The 25496-nt window shown below is 38.8% G+C and overlaps 1 long non-coding RNA gene across 1 annotated transcript in view; it reads left to right on the top strand.

Moving 5' to 3' along the window:
• LOC121028911 (uncharacterized) overlaps nt 1-25496 on the top strand; it is a 230656-nt gene that overhangs the window by 27706 nt on the left and 177454 nt on the right. Inside the window, exon 3 of the long non-coding RNA XR_005789497.1 lies at nt 23674-23790. This is a non-coding gene — a long non-coding RNA (uncharacterized LOC121028911). The remainder of the gene's footprint in view (nt 1-23673; nt 23791-25496) is intronic.

Raw genomic sequence — 25496 nt, 5'->3', positions numbered from 1 at the left:
TGACCAGATACCAAGAAAGAATACCCAAAGCATTGCAACTTTTCTAAATATGCTATGTACACATTAGAATAATATATTTTATGTATTTCTTGGGAGCAATCTTTATATACACATGTGTGTAAGTATACCAAATCAAGCAGTTTAGGTCTGTTATTTAAGTGTACTATAACCTTTCTAATTTTGTTCACTAATTCTATCATTTTATGATAGGTAATGTGCATGTAAGCACCCCCCTCCCCAACTGTAATTGTGGATGTGTATACCTTCCTTGAGCTCTATTTTGCCTTATATACTTTATTTTTATTGTGATAAGATGTATAACATAAAATTTACAATTTTCACAGTATCGAAGAGTACAATTCAGTGGCATTAATTACATTCACAGTGTTATGTAACCATCACGGCTATTTGCAAAACTTTGATTAATCCACACAGAAACTCTGTAACCATTAAGCAACAACTCCCTATTCCTCCTCCCCCTGGCTCTGATAATCACTAATCTGCTATTTGTCTCTATTAATTTGTCTATTCTAGGTACCTACGTGGAATCCTACAGTGTTTGTCCTTTTGTGCTGGTTTATTATACCTGGCAAAATGTCTTGGGGTGTTTATTTTGTAGCATGTATGAGAACTTCATTCCTTTTTATTTTCAGGTACATTCAAAACCCACTGATTTTAAAGCTTTTGTCAACACACTCTAATTAGTGATTTTGTTGACTGTGTGTAGTTATTTCATATGTTTTGGGATGTAGTTTGCAGCTTCATTTGGAGTGGGAAGTTCTGTCTCTCTCTCAGTCTCTTAGTCTCACATGTTTGGTTGCCTCCACTAGAATCATATGGCTTCCCAGTCCAGAACCAGGTCTTATGTAATATAATGAGAGCTTAATGCGCAAGTTCTCCTGTGGCATAGACAGAATGCAGATCATGATCTGAGCCAGCAGGTGGTTGGTTTCCATTCTTGTTTACGAGGCTGTTTATGTGTCTTCCCATTTCCTTATGCCCGTAGCTTCTTAAAAGCTGTAGCCACATGTTGTGTTGGTCAGCCACAGTTTGTTGATTTTTTCCTTCCCAGTGCCCTTTCATGACCAGGGCAACTCCACCCCAGTCCCTGGCACTGAGTTGTGATTCTAGCTCTCTAATTCCTTGTGCTGGATGGATCTTTTTCTGGTGTGTCACCTTACATAGCTGAAACTCCCAGTTGCTGCTTCCATACCCAGAGCTCAGCAGGCCCGTAGGCTCAGCCCTGCTGACCGCTTGCATTTTTTTCAGTTTCTGTTTCAAAGAGATGTTTATCTTGTTTTCAGTCTCAGCTGTGTCTTTTTTTTTTTATAATTTATCCTTCCCTGCCTTGGATCAATAGAATTTCTATGATACTTTTTCCCCTTTATTAGTTTGGAAGCTATTGATTGTGTCTCTATTCTTTAATGGCTATAATTAAGTTTTTTAAATACAGAGATATATGACATTCTTACAGTGAAGTTTATGAGACCATATTCATTCTTTTAAAGAACAGTTATGAAATGTCCACATCTTTACCAATACCAAGACCAAAAAAAAAAAAAAAAAAGAAATCTCATCACACCCCAGAATCTTTTTATGGGGCCCTCCTGGATTATTCTCCTTCCCTCCTTTTTTAGCAATTATCAGGGTATAAGAATTTATACTAATTCTTTATTTCCTTAGTTTTACTTTTTTCCCCCCTATGTTTATATCTTTTAACAAAACTAAGTTTTTTTTTTCTGTTTCTGAAGGTAATATAAATGAATTACTTGTTTTTCTGTTTGCTCTTTTTTACTCAATATGATGTTTAAGATTTATTCTTATGCATCAGTGTATTTGGTCAGAGTAATATATTACAAAATTATTTGAAATGATTATATTTTTCCCATGTGGTTGTGTTTTTTAAATTGATGAAGAGTTTGGTTCACTTGTTTTGTGTTGGAGAGAGTTAACTTTATTGAGATATAATATACATAAAATTTACAACTTGTGAGTGCAGACCTGATTACATCAACAAATACATTCATCATCATAACACGGAACATTTCTGTCACCCCAAAAAGTTTCTTTATGCCCTTTGTGATTAATCCTTCTTCCCATTCCCTAGTCCCTGGCACCCACTGATTGGCTTTCTGTTACCATAATTTTCGCTTCTAGAATATCATAAAAATGGAATTATACTGTATGTACTACTTTTTATTTGGCTTCTTTCATCTAGCATAATGCTTTAAACATGAATCCACAGTGTTTTATGTATCCTTAGTCTCTTTTTATTTGTTACGTGGTATTCTATTGTATATAAAGGCCCATTTGGTTATTTGTGTTGTTTCCCCTTTGGATGTTAATTAAAGTTGCTATAAGCATCTGCGTGCAGGTTTCTATGTGAACACAAATTTTCATCTTCTATGAGTAAATGCCTAGAGTACGTGGCTGGGTTATATAGTGACTGTCTGTATAACTTTATAAAAAATCACTAAACTTTCAAAATGTACAGTTTATATTCTCATCAGCAATCTGTGAACATTGCAGTTGCTCAGTGTACAAGAATTTATACTAATCTTTCATTTCCTTCACTTGATAGTTGGTTATTTTTGTTGGGGCCATGATAATACGCATGTAGTGATAGCTCATTGTGGTTTTATTTGCATTTCCCCAGTGACTAATGACTTTGAACTTCTTTTTAGGTGATCATTAGCCACCCCTGAGTCTTCTTTTCTAAAGTGTCTGCTTAAATCTTTTACTCAAGTCTTAATTGTGTTGTTTGGCTGATTGCTGAGTTGTCAGAGTTCTATACATATTCTGGAAATAAATTCCTCGTTGAATATAGGTTTTGCAAATAATTTCTCCTTGTCTGTGGTTTGCCTTTCATTTTTCTTGACTGTCTTTGGAAGAGCCAAACTTTATGACTTGATAATGTCTAATTTACTATTTTTTTTTTGTTTGTGCACTTTGTACTCCTATATAAGAAATCTTTGCCTACCCCTAGGTCAGTAAGATTTTCTCCTGTGTTTTTCTCTAGAACTTTTATAGATCGAGATTCCTCTCCTTGTGGATGTCCAAATATTCCACCACCATTTATTGAAAAAACTATTCTGGGGCTCCTGGGTGGCTCAGTCTGTCAAGTGTCCAACTTCAGTTCAGGTCATGATCTTGCAGTTCATGGGTTTGAGCCCTGGATCAAGCTCTGTGCATACAGCTCAGAGTCTGGAGCCTGCTTGGGCTTTTCTGCATTTCCCTCGCATTCTGCGTTTCCCTCTCTCACTGCTGCTTCCCCGCTCTCGATCCCCCCCAAAAAATAAATGAACATTAAAAAAAAAAAAGAAAGAACTATCCTTTCCACATTGAATTGTTTTGACACCTTCGTTGAAAATCAATTGGCTCTACTTATGTGGGTCTATTTTTGGAATCCTTATCCTGCTCCATTGATCTGTATGTCTGTCTTTATACAAATAACACAGTGTCTTGATTGGTGTAGCTTTATAATTCTCCAATGAAACCATCTGGATCTGGATATTTCTTTTAAGTTACACATTCAATTTCTTTAATAGTTATAGGACTATTCAAACTCTTTCATAATGGTGAGTTATGGTAATTTGTATTTCCAAGGAATAGGTCCATATCATTTAAATTGTCAAGATTATGAATGTAGCGTCATTTGTAGTATTTCCTTATTATCCTTTTGTAGAGATATCCTGATACAGATAATTTGTATCTTTTCTCTCTTTTCTTTATCAACTTTGCTGAAGTTTGCCAGTTTTAGTGATATTTTAAAAGAACCATCTCTTATTTCGTTGGTGTTTTCTATTGCTTTTTCTGTTTTCAGTTTTATTGAATTCTGCTGTTACCTTTATTATTTCCTTCCTTCTGCTTGATTCAGGTTTATTTTGCTCTTCTTTTCCTGGTTTCGTGAAGTAGGACCTTAGACTATTGATTTAAAACTTTTCCTCTTTTTAAATATTATTTAATGCTATAAATTTTCTTTTCTGAACTACTTTATTTATGTCCCTCAATTTTTGATGTGCTGCATCTCCATTTCATGCAGTTTAATGCACTTTTTAATTTCCCTTGAGAATCCCTCTTTCACCTATGAATTGTCTAGAAGTATTGTTTAGTTTTCAAGACTTTCAAGATTTCCTGTTATCGACTTCTACTTTGATTCTAATGTGGTCAGAGAGCACACTCCATATGATGGCAATTCTTTTGAATGTGTTGGGATTTGTTTTACAGTCTGTGGCCTATCTTGATACATGATTCCTGTGCACTTGAAGAGAACTTGCATTCTGGTGTTTTTGAAAGCAAGTCATTTCTAAATGCTGGTTACATACCATCGGTTGATGGTGTTGTTGAGTTATTCCTGATCCTTGCTGATTTTTTTTTTTGTTTATTCTGTCAAGTTTTGAGAGATTGATGTTGAAGTCTCAAATGATTCTTGTGATTTATCTACCTCTCATTTTGGCTCTACGAGTTCTTGGTGCACACACATTTAGGAATGCTATGTCTTCATGACATTTGGCCCTTTATCATTTGTAAATGTGTCTCTCCATCTCTGCTAATTGTCTTCTCTTTGAAATCCACTTAATGCTGTCGCTTTTATTTTTCTTCTACTTTTATTCCATTTATGTTTGGAGAATATATCTTTTTCATCATTTTACTTTTAACCTTCCTATCTTCTTATACTTGAAGTGAGTTTCTTACAGACGGCATACCGTTGGGACAAGTTTTTCAGTCTACTCTGACAATCTCTCTTTCAATTGGCCTGTTTAGACTATTTACAGTTAATCTAATTGTTGATATGGTAAGGCTTAAGTCTGTAATTCTGTTTTCCTGTTTTATGTTTGTTTTTGTTTTTTGTTTTGCTGTTTCCTTCTTCCTGACTTCTTGTGGGTTACTCGGGCATTTTTAAGAGTTCTGTTTTGATTTATTTATAGTACTTTGGGGTATAGCTCTTTGTATAGCCTTTATAGTGGTTACTCCAGGTATTACTTTATATTTGTACAAATTTATCACAATCTACTGGTGTCATCATTTTATCACTTTGAGTGAACTATAAAAGTCACTTCTCTTTGTATCCCTTTACTGTCTCCATTTATAATATAGTTGCTTTAAATATTTCCTCTATATACATTTAAAAGCACATTGATGTTATGTTTGATTACACCAACAAAAATCATTTAGAAAACTCAGAGGAAAGAAAGTCTATTGTATTTACCCATTTAAAAAATGTTTGTTTATGTATTTATTCAGTGCATGAACAGGAGAGGCAGAAACAGAGGGAGAGAGACAGAGAATCCCAAGCAGGCTCTGTGCTGAATCCCAAGCCAGCAGGGGCCTTGATTTTACAGAACCATGAGATCGTGACCTGAGCCAAAATCAAGAGTCAGACACTTAACCAAGAGAGCCACCCAGATGCCCCATACCCACAGTTTTGTTTATTGTATTCTTTCTTCCCTTCTGATGTTCCAAAGTTCTCTCTCTTATCATTTCATTTCTGTTTTTCATTTAGCCATTCTTTGAGGATGATTCTGTGGGCAGTTCTCTTAGTTTTCCTTCATATGGGAATGTTTTAATTTCCCCTTCACTCTTGAAGGGGATATTGTCTCTGGATATACCATGTAAGTTGAGTCGTTTTCTTTTAGCACTTGAAAAGTGTCGTGTCTCTTCCTCCTGGCCTTCTTTGTTTCTGATGAGAAATTTGCCGCCATTTGAATTGTTTTTCCTTTAAAAGTCAGGTGTCACTTCTCTCTTGCTGCTTTCAAGATTTTTTCTTTGTTTTTAGTTTTTATAAGTTTGACTGTGACATATCTTGGTATGGATTTCTTTTGGTTCATTCTCTTTGGCATTCCCTCAGCTCTCAGATGTGTAAGAAGTATGTATTTTGCTTAATTTAGGATGTTTTCAGCCATTATTTCTTGACTTTTTCAGCTCTGCACATTTTTCCTCATCTTCCAGGACTCTGATTACAGCAATGTAAGATCTTGTCCCACAGTATTGTAATAATTTATCATTTTTTCTTCAGTCTCTGTTCTCTGTATGTTATCCAGAAGGGATAGTCGTTGATCCCACACACTGAGTTATTGTGGTTTTCAGTTATAAAGTTTCCACCCTTTTATATCTTCTATTTCTTTGCTAAAACTATCTCTTCCATTCCAAATTTCATTCCATTTGAGCTGCGTTCACAATTGATGAGTGTCTAACTCCCCGGTGGGTCTTCTCTGGCACTACGTGGTTATGGAATAAGGAGGGGTGCTTTGTTATTATTGGGTGGGGAACAGAATTCCAGAAGTGACTGAGTGTGGCACAAGGTGAGATCAGGAAAGTATACGGTGCTGAGCCACAAAGGGCTCTGTAATTCCTGTGAAAGCCTTTTAATACTGAGAAGGTATTCTTAAAATTTTGTGTTCTTTAGTCATTTATATCTCCTTTCCTAGGTGCTCTTTAAGCCACAAAACCTTTTCCATAGGCTGCTTTTTCCCCCTAATTATTCTTCAGGGAGTTCTCTACCCTGGTCTGATCTTCTCAGGTGAGTGGATTCTTCCTGGATTCTCATTTTCCATTTTGATGCTATCTTAGGCATTCTCTTAGTTCTCCAGCATTGCCTGGACAAGTAGGAGAGAGACCCATACCATTAATGCATCTGGTAGTTCTTGTCCTTTTCCAGCCACCCGTTTCCTGTTTGGCAATGTTACCTTGCCAGATCTAGGCCCAGTGTGCACAGACCTCTTGGCTCGTGTAGAACAACCCTGTCTTTTGAGGAAGTTGGTCCTCACTCTGCCACCACTGATGGCCTGCTTTATGATGTCACTACACATAATACTCAGCCCCCTGCTTAATTTACCAAGAAGTTCTTCAATATATTAGCAAAATAGCCTGATCACCTGGGAAAACCATACCTCAAAGTCATTGCTACATTGTCTGTGGCCTGCTGTTCTTAGTAAATGCCTGTTCCCTGGGGTCTGATTTCAACAAGGCGCTTGCCAGTGAATCAATGAGGGACACTTGCGACACTACCCCGGAGCTGCTGCCCCCGTTGCCTGCTACCCAGGAAAGCCTCTGCTGCATCTGACTTCATTACCCAGTCGTCCCTGAATTTCCCCTTCTCCGTGGCCAAGGCAGTTGTTCTGAGTCTCTCTCAGTCTTTCAAACGCTGCCTCCAGCCTTTGCCTTCATAACTGGAGTACATTTTTGGAACCCAAGAGCATTTCTGCTTATTTGTTTCAGTTCCAATCTGGTCTTATTGGCACCATGTACAGTAAATATTCTTGAGGTTTCTAGATCTAGGGTGACTGTTAGCAAATGTCTGCTCCCTGGGGCTGGCATCTCTTATCAACTTATTGTGCTAATAATTCAGGTTATTCTTTTGCTCTTTCTTTCTCTGTCTCTCTCTCTCTCTCTCTCTCTCTCTCTCTCACACACACACACACACACACACACACACACACGCACACCCACACTTCTTGGGTACTTTTAAAAGAATGCCATTAGAGAGAAGAGAAGTCATATATGTGCTTTGACTGACCATCTTTCCCACTAAATCTTAATCATCATAGGCTAGGTCCTTGCTAGTTTTCTATTCCATTTTGCTTTAACCTCTAGGTTTTTGACATTGCTCAGGCTTTCAAATATCCATCTATCACAATATCATTACCTCCCTTTTCAATTACTTCTCCCTACCCATGTTATCTCTTCTCAAACATGACTAGCAGTACATCCACAATTTACTTATAATTTGCCCAAGAAGATTTGTTGGTGGGGGGATGGTATTCAACTAGTCTCTCTGCCTGAAGTTTAATATACATGATTCTGTGTTTCTCGAGCTTCCACTTTTTAGGAGTTTCCAAGCATTTTTTCAGCCCTAGAATGGACAGAGAAGCATGTGGTCAGCTTTTAGAGTGAGAATGGTATCCTTCAGTCAGTCTTCAGATAAGGAACTTGTCTATTATTTTAAAATGGTGAGGAAGTTCTCGCAGGTGGGACAAATTGGTTCTACAGGAATTGCTTTGGTTTCTTTATCACTTCATGGTCTTCTTCATATGAAAAAGTAATTTACTATAATATTCAAATTCAAATAATAATTTTACTCTTGCTGCATGCAGCATATGTATGTGTAGGTGGGATGTGTTAGTGTGCATCTGGGTGCATGTTTATATTTCATGTAATATAATGTTTATATGTTGATATATTTTAACACTTTTTTTAAAAAAAAAGATTATTTCGGGGTGCTTCAAAGGCTCAGTCCGTTGAGCATGTGACTCTTGATTTCAGCTCAGATCAAGATCCCAGGGTCGTGGGATCGAGTTCCCCATCAGGCTCTGTGCTGAGCATGAGTCCTGCTTAAGATTTTCTCTCTCTCTCTCTCTCTCTCTCTCTCTGTCCCTCTCCCCTGCTTCTGTGTGCTCTCTCTCTCTCTCTCTCCCTCTCTCTCTCTCTAAAATAAAAAATGGTGCAGTGCCTGGGTGACTCAGTTGGTTAAGCGTCGGACTCTTGGTTTTTGGCTCAGGTTATGATCTCACGTGAGATTGAGCCCCACATCAGCTGTTTGGAATTCTCTCTCCCTCTCTGCCCTTCCCCTCTGCATGCATGCATTTTTCTCTCTCCTGAAATAAACTTTTTAAAAAAGAGAGAAATTATCCCGCTACCACTACAGTACACATATACAAGTGTGCACTTACGTATGTATACACACATGTACATGACTGATTGAATGTATTGTACACTAGCCTAGTCCTAATGGTTTCATAGTTAGATACAAGAATGAGGGGATTTCTGTGACCCAGGAGTTACAAATCTATTTTATGTCCTTATATCCTGCAAACCATGAGCGAGCAAAATTTAGCCTTTGTGGCAAGGACAATTGCAGACTAGAGTAAACAAGTCCCTAGATGTGCTGAGCCATCAATTTATCAACTTCACTAGGAGCATTCGATTTACTATCAAAAAAAAAAAAAGATGCATTGTGATTTTTCACATCTATGCAATAGTTATTTATCATTTTCCCTGCATATAAAATACAATACTTTCCATTCTCTCAAAGATAGTGATGCAGTGTTTCTTTTTTTTTTTTCTCTCTCTTTTGAAATCACATTTATTCATGAAGATGTTACATGTCACATTTTGACAGGTTAGAGGACAGACAGCTATTTATTGAATTACAAATAAATCCATCTTTGGCTAAGTAGGCTTCCATTCATGTAGATGAGCCTTTATATTTGTTGCTTTTTCTTGTGTGCTTTCTTCCTGTTCTTCCAACTTTAAAGCTACTAATAAACATCAGCAAGGAAAAAGAAAATGTGTTGATACATGGCTAGGCACTATTTTAATATTTTGGAGGACTTAGAGTTGGACCTTGCCCCCCTCCCGCCCTGCCGTGGAATTTGTGACATACTTGGAGAACACAATCATTGCGGAAGTTGAAGAAAAGGTATTTTGCCCAGCAGATATCTAAGGAGTACTCCTATGAATAAAGGTTTCTCGCCCAGATTTCCATTAGTTATGGGTGTTCTGATGTATGTGCACGCAGCAGGCATAAGCAATTGCTAACTCTCAGCACTTGTCGGTAGCGTCTACAAAGAAACTAGCAACAAGACTGCATTAGTTTCTTAGGGCTCCCCTAACCGAGTACCCCCAAAACTGAGTGGCTTCAAACAATAGAAATTTCTCATCTCACAGTTCTGGAGGTTAGGAACCTGAAATCAAAGTGTCAGCAGGACCATGCTCTCTCCAAAAGTTTTAGGGAATATCCTTTTTTTCCTTTTCATAGCTTCTGGCAGTGGCCACAGTCCTTGGTGTTCCTTAGCTTGTGACTGTGTCACTCCAGTCTCTGCCTCTGTCGTCACATGGTGCTCTCCTTCTGTATTGTCTTCAGTCATCTTTCTTTTCTCATCAGAGCACTGATCATACTGGATTAAGGGTCCATCTTATTCTGGCAATACCCTATTTCCAAATAAGGTCACACTTGAAGGTGACACATTTGAGGTTTTGGGGGTTATGACTTCACCATAACTTTAGAGGGTGCACAATTCAACCCACAACAAAGACTAAACCCAGTCTGAGAGTTACCAGAGAAGCAGTGGTCAGCTTACACAGAAATGTTCTAGGGAACAAAGAATAAGATAGGAGTCTAGTTATAAGAATCAGGACAAAAGGTCAGAACCAAAGCAAGATCAAGGATCACTTAACTGCCACAGCAGACTGTTAGCAAAAGAGATAAGGAATTGTGGCCAGGGTTAAAATTTATTCTAGTGCCATAAATATTGGGGTCCTGGGAAGAGAGGGGATTGTGGAGGGTGAGAGCCAGATAGGCACGGTTAATCATTAACATTTTTGTTTCACATTTAATGATGTGAATCACTTTGTGTAGCACTTTAAATTTTGCAAAAACATAAGACCATCTTTTATGTACCAGGTCCTCTGCCGAGTAGCTACAATAGGCAGATACAATAACGGAAGACACCATGTCCTTTAGGGCTTTCTAGCACTTTGGCAAGACACAAATATGGCATTTATACACAGGTGTTACTAATAAAGGGCAATCAGACTGGTAATTGGTGCATAAATATGTGATCGAATGGAGGAGAGGGACAACATGACTTGACAGAACATATATTTTTTATTATTTATTAAAAAGTTTTTAATGTTTTTCATTTTTGAGAGAGCGAGAGACAGAGAGAGACAGTGTGAGCAGGGGAGGGACAGAGAGAGGGAGACACAGAAGCCAAAGCAGGCTCCAAGCTACAAGCACATAGCAGGGCTCAAACTCACGAACCGTGAGATCATGACGTGAGCCGAAGTCGGACGCTTAACCGACTGAGCCACACAGGCGCCCTGAGAGAATATATATTCTGTTTCAGTGAGCCTGCCACTCTTTACCCATTCCCTTTTGTTATCTGGCTTCCTGTCTCTTTCTTGTATGTTGATCTCATCTTGGTAAACATGTCTCCTGACCGTACTGTGACACGGAAGCTAAAGCCTTCTGGTGCAACCCGAATATTTGTGTCTCCCCAAAATTCATACGGAAATCTAATGCCCAGTGTGATGGTGTTAGGGTCGAGGCTTTGGGGGGTGCTTCCACCATAAGGGTGGAGTCCTAATGGAGGGGAGTAGTACCCTTATAAAAGAGATCCCTCAGATCTCCCTAGCCCCTTCTGTCATGTGAGGTTACAGTGAGAAGATGGTGGTCTATGAAGAAGCGGGCCCTCACCAAACATTAGATCTGCTGGAGACTTCATCTCAGGCTTCCTGGCATCCAGATCTATGAAAAATAAATTTCTGTTTATAAGCCACCCAGTCTATGGTATTTTGTTACAGCAGTCCAGACAGACTAAGACAGCTTCTTTTAGTCTTTATTTCTACATTAGTGTTTGCTAGGTAGGTGAATAGGTGGGAGGAAGGAAGGAAGGAAGGAAGGAAGGAAGGAAGGAAGGAAGGACAGAGGGAAGAAAGGAGGCTAGGACGGAGGAAGAGAGGTCCTCAGTGTACTAGTGAGAAAGCCCTGGGTGGGAGAATTGCTTGGAAAGCACGTACATTAACTCTGAAATCTAACCCTGGCTCGGAAAGACCGTGAGGCAAAATCACCTTCTCAGTCTTCACTGTAATTAAGTTTTCATCTCTACAGGCTGCTAACCCACTGTTAACTCTGAGGAATCAGTGTTTGAATTTAAGTATGCTATGACTTAGGAAAAATGTAATTTTAGCGGTTGACTTGCACGTATACACTTTCCCTCAATCAGCAAAATGGGCAGATCAGCTGATGCACTCTTTCCTATCCTTGCCTGAGCCTAAGAACCACCTGGAACCACAGTTAAACGTACAGATTCCTGCCCCAGCGCCAATGTATCAGCCTCTCCGGGGGGAGGGGATCTGAACCTCTATTTTTAACTTAGGAGAGCCTCATGATCAGGCAAGTTTGGAAACATTGAGCTAATATAGGGAAATATTTCTGAGGAAAAAAGGAATAGAGCACTCAACTTACAAATATTATACATGTATTTAGAAATAACTATCCCATTTTTTAAAGTAAGGAATGTCTAGTTGATACCTTAAATCTTTTTTAAGTTTGAGGATGATGATTTATCAGATTCATACCCATTAAGTTTCCCCTCTGCCTCATCTTCCGTAATAATAATATAATCATATTGAATTGCCTACCCAGCATCTTTTAACTAAATGGAATTCTAATTCCTTATTAAACACTGCTATTATTTGTTTAAAAGAAAGGTTTCTACAGAAATAAAAGGAAAATTAACATGCCCCTTATATGAAGGCAGGAAATGATCTTTTTTGAGCATTTACTATGATTCTTATGCCATATGCCATATAACTGTCTTCACATCAAGGCCTGGGTTTCATTTCACTGATTGAAAAGCAGACTTGGAAAAGCCAAGAGGCTTTCCCATGGCCATAGAGTATAAGGTGGGCCAGGATCCAAACCCAGATAATTTATTAGGACAGCAAACTCTGTAACTAAGTGGAGATGAAAGTTTGAGAACTTACGTTGTATTTTAAAAACAAATCTGTCATGGGGCGCCTGGGTGGCTCAGTCAGTTGGGTGTCCGACTTCGGCCCAGGTCATGATCTCACAGTTTGTGGGTTCGAGCCCCACGTCGGGCTCTGTGCTGACAGCTCAGAGCCTGGAGCCTGCTTTGAATTCTGTGTCTGCCTCTCTCTCTCTGCCCCTTCCCTACTCACACTCTGTCTGTCTCTGTCTCTCAAAAATAAACAAACATTGAAAAAAAATTAAAAAAAAAAAAACACCAAATCTGTCACAATATATGGGAGAAAGGAAAAGCTTACAAGTGCTTATTCTAACTCCTAGAGAATCTACACTGCTTTTGTATTGGCGGTTGTGTTGATTATAGCAACACCAGTGACGTCACAGACAGTGGGTTGAATTCTGCAAGGGTGATGAGTTAAGTTTAACTATAGAAAACAAACAACGAATCAATACAATTTCCCACAAAAACAAAATAAACATCATTGTTTTCTGGTGTTTTGTTATGCAAAAGCAGACCATAGGAAAACTTCTTGGAAAAACAAACTCAAAATTTTTATGCCAGTATACAGAATAATAGGATTTAAGTATTCTGTGGCTTCTCCAAATAGCTTGCTCACTGCTTTGAATTCTACAGATCCTCATGTCAACTACCTTCTTATTGTTGCAGATTTTTCTTTTCAACCATTTTGAAATCTAGTGGTCTCTTGTGTTGACTAGACTTTTAACCAATGTTAAATCAAACTATTCAGGTTTGTATAATTTTCTAATATATATATATTTTCTAATAATTTTCTAATTTTCTAGATACCACCCTAGGTGTATAATTTTCTAATACCACCCTAGGCAGGATCTCAGTGAAAATAGTTACTGAATCATTTATGTTCTTTGCCCTTCAAAGATAAAATATAAACATCTACCAGAATCTGTGCCAGGAAGTATTTTGAGGCACAGTGGCCAAGTACTTAAAGAAAAGGTATCAAACTTGGTAGGACATTAAAGAACTTTCCAGAGAAGCATTATACGATAAGAGAAAATAAGGCCACAGTGAAGGGTACAATGTTTTACAATGTACACTGTCTTTCACAGAGATTCTGACTTATACTCAGCTTCTGAGATAAGTTTCTCACGTAGAAGTTATACTAGTAACTTATTCAGGCAAATTACACAGGTAAGTTCCTAGTCACCTCTAACCCCTGGGATAAATCTATCCCTTTGCGGATTCAAGTGAAATAATTCATGTAAAGCATATAGCATAATGTCTGTTCCATTGTTAGTCACCAATCAAATTTAGTCATTATTAAAAGCTGTTACTAAAACTGCCTCTACAGCATGTCCCCTGCAAAATGAGCAGTCTTGTTGGAAATAGAGAATGTTAAATGTGTTTGTTTTGCTGGTTGGTGTAGCAAGAAACTTGAAAGCAGCATGTGGTTTTATAGAAAAACAAAACCACATAATACTACAATAGGAGGATCCTTGGGAAAAATGAAATATTTATATAAAAGTTTGTCACACACATGGAAAATTACAAATATTATACAAAACTAGAGAGTTTAGTATAATGTGTCTACCACCAGCTTCAACAACCTAGCCCCCAAGCCATTCCTTTTCTTCCTCTGCCACATGCATTATTTTGTAGCAAATTACAGAATCATATCACTAAATAAAATTTTAATCAACTTTGGGATCTTATTAAATAAGGTAAGATATCATTTTAAAGGATATGAAACTGACATAAACATGATCTAAAAAGCAAAACCATGTGAAGTCTCATACTGTGGACTGTAATCTTTTAAAACAGAAGAAAAGAATAAAATAATATTATCTCTTTGTCACATGTGTCTTATTAAGCTCTCAAATATGTGATTGAGGAAATAAAAATTACTGAACACTTTTCAGTATTAAAATGTTTTGAATGAATATTACTTGATAACACTATCTCCTTATTTATTTGAAGAGCAATAAAATACTCTAAAATAAATGTTTCTACATATCACAGGATCTGTTATTTGGTAAGGGGTATCTGGCAAGGTACTAATTCATCTCCCAAAGAGACACATGAATTTCCACCGAGACTAGAGATGACTCTTACTTTTTAAAATTTTAGATATGTGGGTTATAGTAATAAGAAAATGGGTAAGTCAAAGAGGAAGTAATGTGTGGGTGCAGAATTTAACTGAACTAAAGACTTGGTGTGGTACAGCTCCTCACACGTACTGTAGAATATTCACCATCTTGAGACACTGGCAGAATCACAAACTGGTCCTAGAACAACACGCAAAACATGTTCTTCCTATGATAATGTGTATTAGTCATCTAGTGCTGTGTAACAAATCACACCAAAACTTACAAAATTAAAACAGCACGTACTGATTATCATTCAGTCTCTATTTGGGAGTCTGGGCCCAGATTAGCTAGGTCCACTGGTTCCATTTTTTTTCACAAGGCTGTAATCATGATGTTGCCTGTAGCCATCCCCACGTTCATCTGGGGCAGGCCTGAATCTAGGCTATTCCAGTGGACATCAGTGGGATTCACTTCCTCACTGGCTGTCGTTCTGAAAGACTTGGTTCTCCCCTGATGGTTGGCTAGAGGTTGCCCACAGTTCCTTGTCATGTGGGCTTCTCAGACATGTTGTTAAAGCCAGCAAGAGAGTCTGCTAGCAAGACAGAAGTCATCATTTTTGTAACCTAATCCATGCCTAGTGGGCACAAGTCAGAGGTCCAGCCCTCATTCCAGCAGAGGCCATTACACAGAGTGTGACTAGCACAGGGCAGAGATTATTGGGGGTCATTGGGAAGTTGGTCTATCGCATTAGATCTTATAAGCTTCAGCCCAAAGCCACATCTCTTTTTGCCTTAAGATATTTTTTCTATCACATCTCATGAAAATCTTCATCCTGAAATATTTTAATCCAAGAAATTTACAAATATATGAGAAGAGGGGATTGTCTCAGTATAAGCAAAATTTTCATTCTTAGGTATCGATGAAAATGAGCAAATTAAGTTACAGAGGCAGCAGAAATTCTAGAACCTGACATCCATCCATATGGCAATGACTTTAGTACAAATCACACAAATTTATACAAATAGGATGTGTTGATTAGTCAGCAACAGCACATTTTTTGTGTGTTTTTAATGTGAATGTCTTTAGTTCGGGTATGTTCTCTCTAGTTCCTTACTGGCCCGTCCACTGCTCCTGGGCATTTGACAACCGTAGGTGTTTTCTCATGTAAATAACAAACCCGGCACCAAATCATTTGTATTCAGACCCCCTGTGGTGTAAGGTACCACTTGGCAGAGGCTGTTTAGACATCCGGGAATCTAAGATACCCCTCTTTCTCAGTGTCTTAGGGATGGAGTCTTTTAGAACCTCTTTCATGTTCTGGAAGAGGACTAACATAATGGAAAGACAGCAGATAGATTTCATTGTTATGCTTAGTATAGGTGGTCAGTAAACCAAGGTAGCAAATATTTTAGGTTTTATGGGCCACATATGGTTTCTTTCATATATTCTTCTTTGTTTTTTTCTATTTAAAAATGTAAAAACCCTTCTTAGCTTTAGGCTGTATGACAAGGACTGCAGATTGGATTTGGACTAGAAGTTTTAGCTCATTAACTCTGGAAGAGTTTTCTGAAATTTTTGATATTCAAAAGCTAAAATACCATAATTCTTTTTTTTTAAATACCATAATTCTTAATTTGAGACATAGGCAGTTTGTTACAAACAGTGATTCAAATTTAGTTATTTAATGTACTTAATATTTTTCCTTTATATCTGCTGACATATTAATTGAATATAAAATATTAAGTAAATAAAAGGCCACCTGTTGTGCTAGATACTTTGTGGGCCATTTTGATGTGGGAAAATTTCTTCAGGAAATTTGATTGCATTACTCTGTTAAAATTTTATCCCTTTCCTTTTTCTCTACTCCTTTTATGAACGTGTCATTAGTAAGATATTGGACCTCTTCAACTCATTGTCTTTTTTATCATGTTTCCCCACTCATCATAGGGTTTTGGCCATGCTTTTTTGTGAGATTTCCCTAATTTTCATCTTTCAATTAAACCTGTGATTGTCCTTAAATAGTTCTATTTCTAGGAGCCCTTTTTTGTTCTTCAATTCATTTTCCATAGCATTGTGTTCTTGTTTTATAGAATATCTTCTCTGATTGCTCTGAGGATATTAAATAAAGATAACAGTTTTGAAGAAAACCTTAAAAAGCTCTAAGATTGTTTTTTTTCCTATTGGAAAATATGAAAAATTTTTTCCCTATTTTCATCTTTCTCAAATGCTTCCTAAAATTTCATTCCCATGAATATTTCATAGAGAGACTCTGAAAAGCCAATTGGATGCCACGTGTGGTTTAGCTTGAAGACTACTCACTCATTGACGGTTTTTCTTGTTCCACAAAATACCATTAGTAGAGGTATATCCCAAGGACCCCTAAGCTCTGCAGAGAAGAAGCTGCCAGTCTCTTGCCCAAGGCGGGAGATGGGAGGAGCTTAGCTCACTGGGTCGCACAGGAAGGAGGATGGAGGAGTTAACTGTGTACAACCTTTGTGGTGTCCACAGAAATTCAGTGTTGCCCTGCGTGTCCTCATCACTTGCCTCTGTACTTTGGTTCTCCTAACCCTAAGCCCCTCCCAGCACTAGCAAGTGAACTGTTGCTCTTCATGCACCGTCTGGCTTTGTGACCATAGTTTCCTCAGTCTCATTAAATCCATAGATGTTGTTTTCTAGAAACTGATTGGAAATTCCTCCTCCGTTACTGTCCCCCTTCCCCTTCCCATGTTCTCTTTGTATTTGTCAGTTTATACCTTTTTTCCTCTAGTACTATTTTTAGGAGATTTTTAGGAGGGATATTAGATGAATAGTTTACTGACTCCACATATTAGTGCTTAATTTGACTTTATCTTACCTGCATTAATTTTAATTGTATTGAAATATAGTTCACCTTTATGTTTGAATAATAGTTTTTCTAGCTGGGAAAGCCAAAAGATATGTGCCTCAGAACTTCAGAGATACCACACCATTATCCTCTTGTATCTAGTGTTACTAGAAAGATGCCTAATTTCAATCCGACACCTGGTTGTTGGTAGATAATTTTTGGTTAGTTGACAGTCAACAAGATCTTGAGAACTTTTCCCTAACTTCATAGTGGTAAACTGTTCAAATCAATAGGAAAGTTGAAAGAATAGTATAGGAAATATGCAGGTACCTGCCACCTACATGAGCATTTAGCCGTATTTGCCTGGTGTCCCGCTCTCTCTGCGTGTGTGCATTCTTTTGCTTAACCATTTATTTGAAAGTGAGTTGCAGCCATCATGGGATTTCACCTTTAATTATTCAGGATACTTCTCTAAAGAATAAGGACAGTCTTCTAGGAGGCACAATCCTCTCATCATCTAGGAAAATTAATCCTTATTATTTTATAACTAATATTTTATATTTCCTTATCTTCTACATTTTAGAATTTTTCCTTGATGCTTTGATATTTTACTTTTGTGTGTACAAAAGCTGGAGCTTTCTGTATGATTTATTTTTAATCTATTTTTAATCAAGATTTTTAATCTTGACACTTAAGCAGACACGTTCAATCTTGCACCAAGCCTCTTCAGTTCTCACACATTGTCTTCTTTTATTTCTTTTAATTTATTTTATGTGCCACCACCACTGCCCCCTCCCCCCCCCCCCCCCCCACACACACTTTGTCCTCTGTGCTGTCTTCTTCTGGAAGTGCCTCTGGAATCTCTAAAGATGTACATGCTATGTCTCTTATCCTTTCTTCCATGCTATCAGTTGGTTCCTTTGGATTTCATTTAGGGAGAATTCCTTAGCTTGATCTTTAGCTCACTAATTGTCTTTTAGCTTTGTTCATTTTTCTGGGTATCCAATCTCTGGAGTATTCTTTTAAAGTAATGATCAGCTTTTAAATAGTGTAAATCTCTATTTGAATATTTGAGGGGTACAAAGTCTTCCTGAGCCTCTCTGGGAGGAAGCTGTCTCCATTTATACATTTTCCAAAGTTCCATGTAGTTTGCTGTATGAACTCCGTTGCTTTGTAGTCTTTCCACAGATGTATCGTGATTACTGGTTGTGTACTCATCTTCATTTGCATTTCCCTGTGAGCCTTCGGTAGACATAGTATGTTTTACTGCAGTCTTTCCCTTTTGATTATAAGGGAAGGATGCAGTGTACTGACAGATGGGGTGGCTAATAGCTGGTTTTCTTTTATGTGGTTTCCCCCCATTCTTCCTGTTTTGCCAGCATGGCACCAACTGATCCTTAGCAGAAGTCCCACCACTCTTTTTTTCATTCACTCCTGCTGTGCACTCAAAAGTTTGTAAGTCATCTCCATGAGTTACTGGGGCTGGATCCCTGAGGAGTGATAGATGCCTCTTAGAATTATCCTCCTGAGAAGTAACAGAGAGCAGTGATTCACCATCCCTCCCTGACCCCCATTGGTTGACAGTTCCTTAACAGGAACTTTGGCTTTTTTCCCTGAGCTTTTGGCTGCAAATGTATTCACGCAGAGTGGTCTTCTGTGTCATCTGTTGTGACACCGAGGAGCCCTGGGTGCTTGAGGTGTTATCCCGTTAGTATGCCATGAGACAAAATGTTCACAGAGCTCTTTGCCGTGACATGGCTGAAATCAGACATGAGGCTGAGAAGGTGTAAGGCAGGCACAAGTGGCATCTGATACAGAGAATGAGGTAGGAAATTTCAGGCAAAAGACATTAGAGAGACTCCTTCCACAGTTATGGTTCCTATGAGACACAAGAGAAGCTTAATAAAAGCAAAGACAGGTCCTGCTTGCTGTTACCTGCCTTTACAAGGACTAGAACACATCCAAATGAGCCTCAGGTGATGACAGTTCCTCACGACACTTAAATCTGGTTCAAAGGAATACATTTTAGACCAAGGTATAAAAACAACAGACAAAACTCCCTTCTCATTGCCATATTTTGGCATTGCCTCCAAATTTCAGTATCCATCCAACGCTGTTATAATTCACAACATGGCGGTGAGAAAGTGGACCAGCACTAGGAGATAGGGAAGGGACAAGTAACACGTGTTGTCTTCACCTATAGTGGGGACGTTTGTCCTTGGAAGTCTGTCATAGTTTCTTTTAGCTCCTTGTGATTTTTAGCATCCTCCCACAAGTACTGAAGAATCTGTACTTTAGCAGACATCTCAGAAGAGGATTATAATTTCTGAATCAGTATTAGATCCTGTGTGTGCCAAAATTACTGTACTCTATATATCCACTAGGGGAAATTATTCTCACATAAATGATGGACAAATTTTTGCTGAATAGCTTCATTTTACAGAAAAAGAATAATAGAGGGCTGGTATATAATTGAATCCTGGAGGACAAAAGGGAAAAAGATTATCAGAGAACATTTACCTCTAACTCCCACTGTTTATGGAAATTGTTCACAATACAGTTTCAACCGGATATTCTCCTTAGAAATCCTCCACTTAAAGGAAAAAAGGAAAAAGCATCATGTGAGTGAAAGCAACAAGGAGAGAAACAGTTTTAAGAATATGGGAAATACCATCCATTTCCATGTTGCAGCAGCAGCAGCAGCAGCAGCAGGTTCAAGGCAGGGGGTTCTGACATTCATTGCTGAAGAGGTAGGCAAGGGTTAGATCCTAAAGAAGTACCACGGTAAGTTGCCCAGGCATTATTCTGTAGACAGTCGCTGAAGGGGACAAAACACAAAAATGATGTAATAAGCCTTCATCTAAGAAGAGTGGTTGGAACCCTTGTGGACAGTGAAAACGAAGGGACGAAACGAGTAGCAGAGAGAGTGTGAAGGAATCTCTTGCATCTCTGAGAAGGTTGTGATCGCAGCCTGGTGCCTGGCAGGTACAGTGGAGTTGGAGAAGAGGGTTCTAGTACCAGAATATTTGAGGTATAATCCATGACTAAGTTAAGAATGTGCTGTAAACAGCGAGGGAGTAGGGGACTGAAAGGTATGTCAGATTTTAAGCTTGAGTTAAGGTGGCTGCCGTATAGCCAGTGTGTACTGGGGATGCAGAAGGGCTTGAGGAAAGGATGCAGGGCAGTGGGAAGAGATTAGTTTTAGAAATACTGGATTTAGGTTCTCTCAAAAATTAATAATCAGGTTCAGCTAGCTAGTGAAAATCACAAGAAGGGGAGGGAGTTGGAAATCTGGAAATACAGATTTGGAAGTCAAAAGCATTCTGATGATAGTTAAAAATGACATAAGATGAGTTAATTTTACATAGGTTTTTTTTTTTTTTTTTTTTTTGAGTCTGGGATTAAGTCCGAGAACTGAGAAAAGCCTCCAAAGTTAAAGAATATGTAAAAGAAAGAGATTCACTTACAGAAATGGGGATAGAGGTAAGAAAGTAGGATGTCTTGGAGAACAAGGGCATAACACATTTTAAAAAGAATAGGATTAGCAGTGTTATTAAAGTAGAGAGATCCAGTAAGATAGAAACTACAAATGACTATTCAATTTGGTGAAAATGTTATTATGGGCCCCGACAAGAGCAACTTTAGTGGAGTGCTGAGAGGGGGCGCCAGAATTCAGCAGATCTAGATGGCAAATATATTGCACATCTCACCCTTCAATGTGGGATCTGTGGATCATTAACTAATTATGGTAATGGGCGGGGTGGGGGGTGGTAAACAGGCAGGTAGAACAGAAGAAGTGGAACATATAAGAGAGGCAGTAGATGATTGAAGGAAGTGTATGAGGTCAAGGGCTGGGTGGTTGACCCATCACCTGAGTAGGGAGAACTTAGACCAGAGGAAAAAAGGTAAAAATGGATTGGTGGTAAATACATTTGCAGATAGGATGGAAAGTTCAGAATGAGAAGAAAAAAAAACTAAAGAGCAAGCAAACAAACCAGTGAAAGTTTTGAGCATGGTCTGAGTAGAAGGTAACATTGAGAAGAGGTGTGAGAACAAGGAGTTAGGCTGTGAATTTAATGGCAGAAAAGTGATGGTGTACATTGAGAAGAGCCGTTGGAATGGAATGGAAGGGAATGGAAGGGAAAACTTACATTAGCTAATAAAAGTGCAGATAGGAGGCACCCATGGCTTGTGAAGTCAGAGCCCAGAAGTTTGGTTTCCTCAACTCACAGTGTTGTTCAATTTAGGGCTCAGTCCCCTAGATAGAATAGGAGAAAAGGTGGGTTGTTTCTTGTCTTTCATCTAAGGATCAGGTGGTATGCAGAGTGGGTAGTGGGAGGATAGATTGGAGGTAAATGGAGGTGCTGGTGAGAAGGTAGAGAAGGTAAATCATGACATTCAGTGTCAGTAGGAAAGCTACTATTGAAAGGACACGCACACTTGGGTGAGGGGAGATGTGGAATGAAGGAGAGGGAGGTCTCTGGGGTAAAAACAAGATCTTCTGAGAAAAGGAAAGTCAGGAGGTGGTGGTAGGATGAGATATTGGAATCTATGGCTTCTGAGACCTGAGTGCCTTCTTCAGACCAAAATTGAACAGACTGATTTTGGGGCTTAAGGACAGAAGATGAAGACCCAAAGAATTATTTCTGTCCCATGTAACTGTCTCTTCATCAATGCCCTGGATCCATACTGGGGGCTAAAGCAGTACAGTGGTTATCAATTCACAACTTTTCTGATCCCTGCCCCCTTTTATCTTATCATTCAAGAGAAATCTGGTTAAAAGCAACCATTAATGGGAGCCTGGGAACAGCTGACTGTGCAGGAAAATGGGAAAGTTAATCTATTAGACATTCCCTCAATCACCACTCGGACATAATGTGATTACGAGTGGTCGCTAGTGGGAACATTTGCAAGGTGGGAATATTGTACCGCAGGAAATATCATATTACATACTTGTTTCAATATATTTTAACAAAATGCTATGTGATGGAATAATCTGATACTAGGTGTAGTGTTTAAAGATACGTCAAAGAGAGGATGACTTAGCCTAGAGGTTTTGAAACACTATGGAAAAAATGGAAATCTTGGGTTGTTCTCATTAACTATTGTGGATAACCACTATATTTCCCAATCTGCAAAGTATGCAAATTGTAGAATATTCACAAAAAAGTTTTTGGAAAATGGCAACAAGAAAGGAGGTAATCTAAATGAGTGTTCTTCCAGAGCAGATCATTAGCATTTACTTTGGTTTTCCATCATTGTACCCTTAAATATTATCACCTACAACTCACACAGACACTAGACTACACCATACTCCATTTCTCTTTTGGTTACAAAGCTGTCATCTTGGAAAGCTTCATGAACTTTTTTCAAACTAAAGAGCGTATGACCTTAGGATCCCGAAAGAATAGAAATTACCTTAAGCATTCTTTTATTCTTGGATCACTTCATAACATTATTCAGGTTTCCTAGCCTCTTCCTTCAGGGCTAGTGCTCTGACCTTAGGGGGGAAATAAGGCTAAAGCCTAACAATGGAACAATGTACGTTGCCAGTCTAAGCAACTTTTTTTTTTTTTTTTTAATTTTTTTTTCAACGTTTATTTATGTTTGGGACAGAGAGAGACAGAGCATGAACGGGGGAGGGGCAGAGAGAGAGGGAGACACAGAATCGGAAACAGGCTCCAGGCTCTGAGCCATCAGCCCAGAGCCTGACGCGGGGCTTGAACTCACGGACCGCGAGATCGTGACCTGGCTGAAGTCGGCCGCCCAACCGACTGTGCCACCCAGGCGCCCCTAAGCAACTTTTTAATATATCTTGGACTGAGCTGGTGAAGTGCAGTAATTAGCATCATAAACACATCATTTTCTTTGCTTTGCTGGTTTAGAGTGTTTATGTACTCTATGGGTGTAAGTTTTTTTTTAAAAGTCCACCCTTGTACTTAAATTTTCTATCCCATCAGCAGAGTTTAGCTTACTTGGGCCTAAACTATGTCTTCTGATAGAATGAGGTACCCTCCAAATTACCGACACCAAACTCTGCCGCTCAATCAAGGGTGTATACATTTAGAAAAAAGATGCTGTTTGACCAGTCAAATGTAAATGTTTAATAATTTAGAAACACCAGAGCACAGCTTGTTCTGATTTATCTTGCAACTTTGCAGCTCCAACCCAGCCTCAGGCAACTATGGAATAGAAGTTCCAGCCAAGTGCAACGTTTCTTTTTTTAAGAAGGGAAAATAGAGATTAAAAATAAAAAAAGCAAATTGAAATCCTTTTCTATCTTTAACCTTCTCAGGATCACAGAAAAAGAATAGAGATGCAAAGTAGTCTGTCCTGAACCTAAACCAACAGGAGGGGGACAGGAGCTGTTTGGGAAGCCAGTGACAGACGTTCAGAAGCCTTCTGTGCATAGGTGAGTTAACTCCACATACAATAAATTCCCTTATTTCAGTTTTTCTAATTTCAAAATATTAGACTTGCTCAGTTTTTTTTCCCCAGTCGCCGAAGGATATCTTCGTTTACATGTTCTGTCCCACATCTCAACTTCATTAGGACTAAGAGTGCCTCTGTGCCAACCCAACTCTCACTCCTAAAGATAACTTGATGAGATAGCTGGCATTCCAAAGAAGGGTGGACGTTCAGTGAGAGAGGCCATAAAATGTGTATTAGCCTGGCTCCCAACTCACCAAGGTTTTTTTCTTTGCAGAAGCCCATGGGAGATGAATGCAGGGAAAAGAGTTCAGGGCATAGTGAGCACCGAGGCAGACATGTGATTTCTGAAGGAAAATCTCTTCAGACTAATTCCCAAGGGGGAGAGAGTTCTAATGTTTCTCTTGCGGTTGTGTTGTGCTTTGCTGCACTTTGTAATGAACGCTCTGGTCAAAAGAGTTCTGATGAAGTGGCACAAAACTGCATGTCGACCCACAGCCTCAGAAAGGAGGTCTCTCTGTTTTTATTTTAAGCATACCATAACATGGGATCCCACCAGTCTTTGAGAATTGAAATATAACAGCACACAACTGTTGTTTGGATTGCCTGTAGACCACAAAAGAATAGCCACGATGCCAGCAACTTTCCTTCTCCGCTCCAGCCAAATGTTCTAAACGCTGCATCCTGGAATTCTGGTGTAGAAGACCATTGACTTCTGGGGGAGGGGCATGCGGTCTTAGAAGACAACGACTGATTAGTTCTAATGCAGCGTGTGGTGATAGAAAGTGCCTTAGATAGGAATTTTAGCTTTTTTTTCTTCACCCCAGCAAGTAACTCTGCAATTGAGCCCTTCATTTAGCAGATGAGAAAATTAATGTTGATGGTAAGGAGTTTCCTTATCTGTAAGTGAAAAAGTCACTGTTTGAATTTCATGGTCAATAAGACCTTCCTAAAATTCTAAACTTTTCCTTTTTGTTTAGGGAGGGGTTATATCACTGGTGTAAAAAGTACTAGTTACTTAATACCCTCCATTTAAAAAATATATGACCTGTCAGGAAGTTACTTTTCTTAGTTCTTAGGGAAATTAATACTATACTAATTTTTTAAAAAAGTATTTCCCTGAGGGGCGCCCGGGTGGCTCAGTCAGTTAAGCCTCTGTCTTTGGCTCAGGTCATGATCTTGCAGTTTGTGGGTTTGAGCCCCGCTTCCGCTTCAGGCTCAAGCCTGGAGTCTGCTTTGGATTCTGTGTCTCCTTCTCTGACCCTCCCCGGCTCGCACTCTGTCTCTCTCTCAAAAAATATATAAACATTAAAAAAATGATTTCCTTGGCTAATTACGTCTAGAACTGATTGATGGGAGGGGATATGCAATTCTACTCCCTGCAAGATCTTAGAGATTAGGATACAGGTACTTCTCACTTACAGTGGGATACAGTAATTGAGTTCCTACTTATGGGAATAATGAGGCAGGACTCAGGAATTAGGCAGTGGTTATTTATTGCTTGTTACCATTGGTGTTCACTGGAACTCCCTCTCCCTTCCCCAGGGGATCAGAGCTGGGGTGGAGGCTTTAGGAAAATTTGAGCCAGACCTTGGGGATCGGCTGCTTGTAGGTCGGTTGAAGGAAGTTGGGAAGCAGCAGAAGAGGACGCACAGTTTATTTGAACTTTGACTTTGGGTTATTTGTGAA

The sequence above is a fragment of the Herpailurus yagouaroundi genome, unplaced genomic scaffold (genome assembly GCF_014898765.1).
Source record: "Herpailurus yagouaroundi ecotype Mexico unplaced genomic scaffold, PumYag 100, whole genome shotgun sequence".
NCBI classification, from domain to species: domain Eukaryota; kingdom Metazoa; phylum Chordata; class Mammalia; order Carnivora; family Felidae; genus Herpailurus; species Herpailurus yagouaroundi.
The sequence above is the reverse complement of the archived record's forward strand: the minus strand, read 5'-3'. Positions and strand labels throughout refer to the sequence as shown.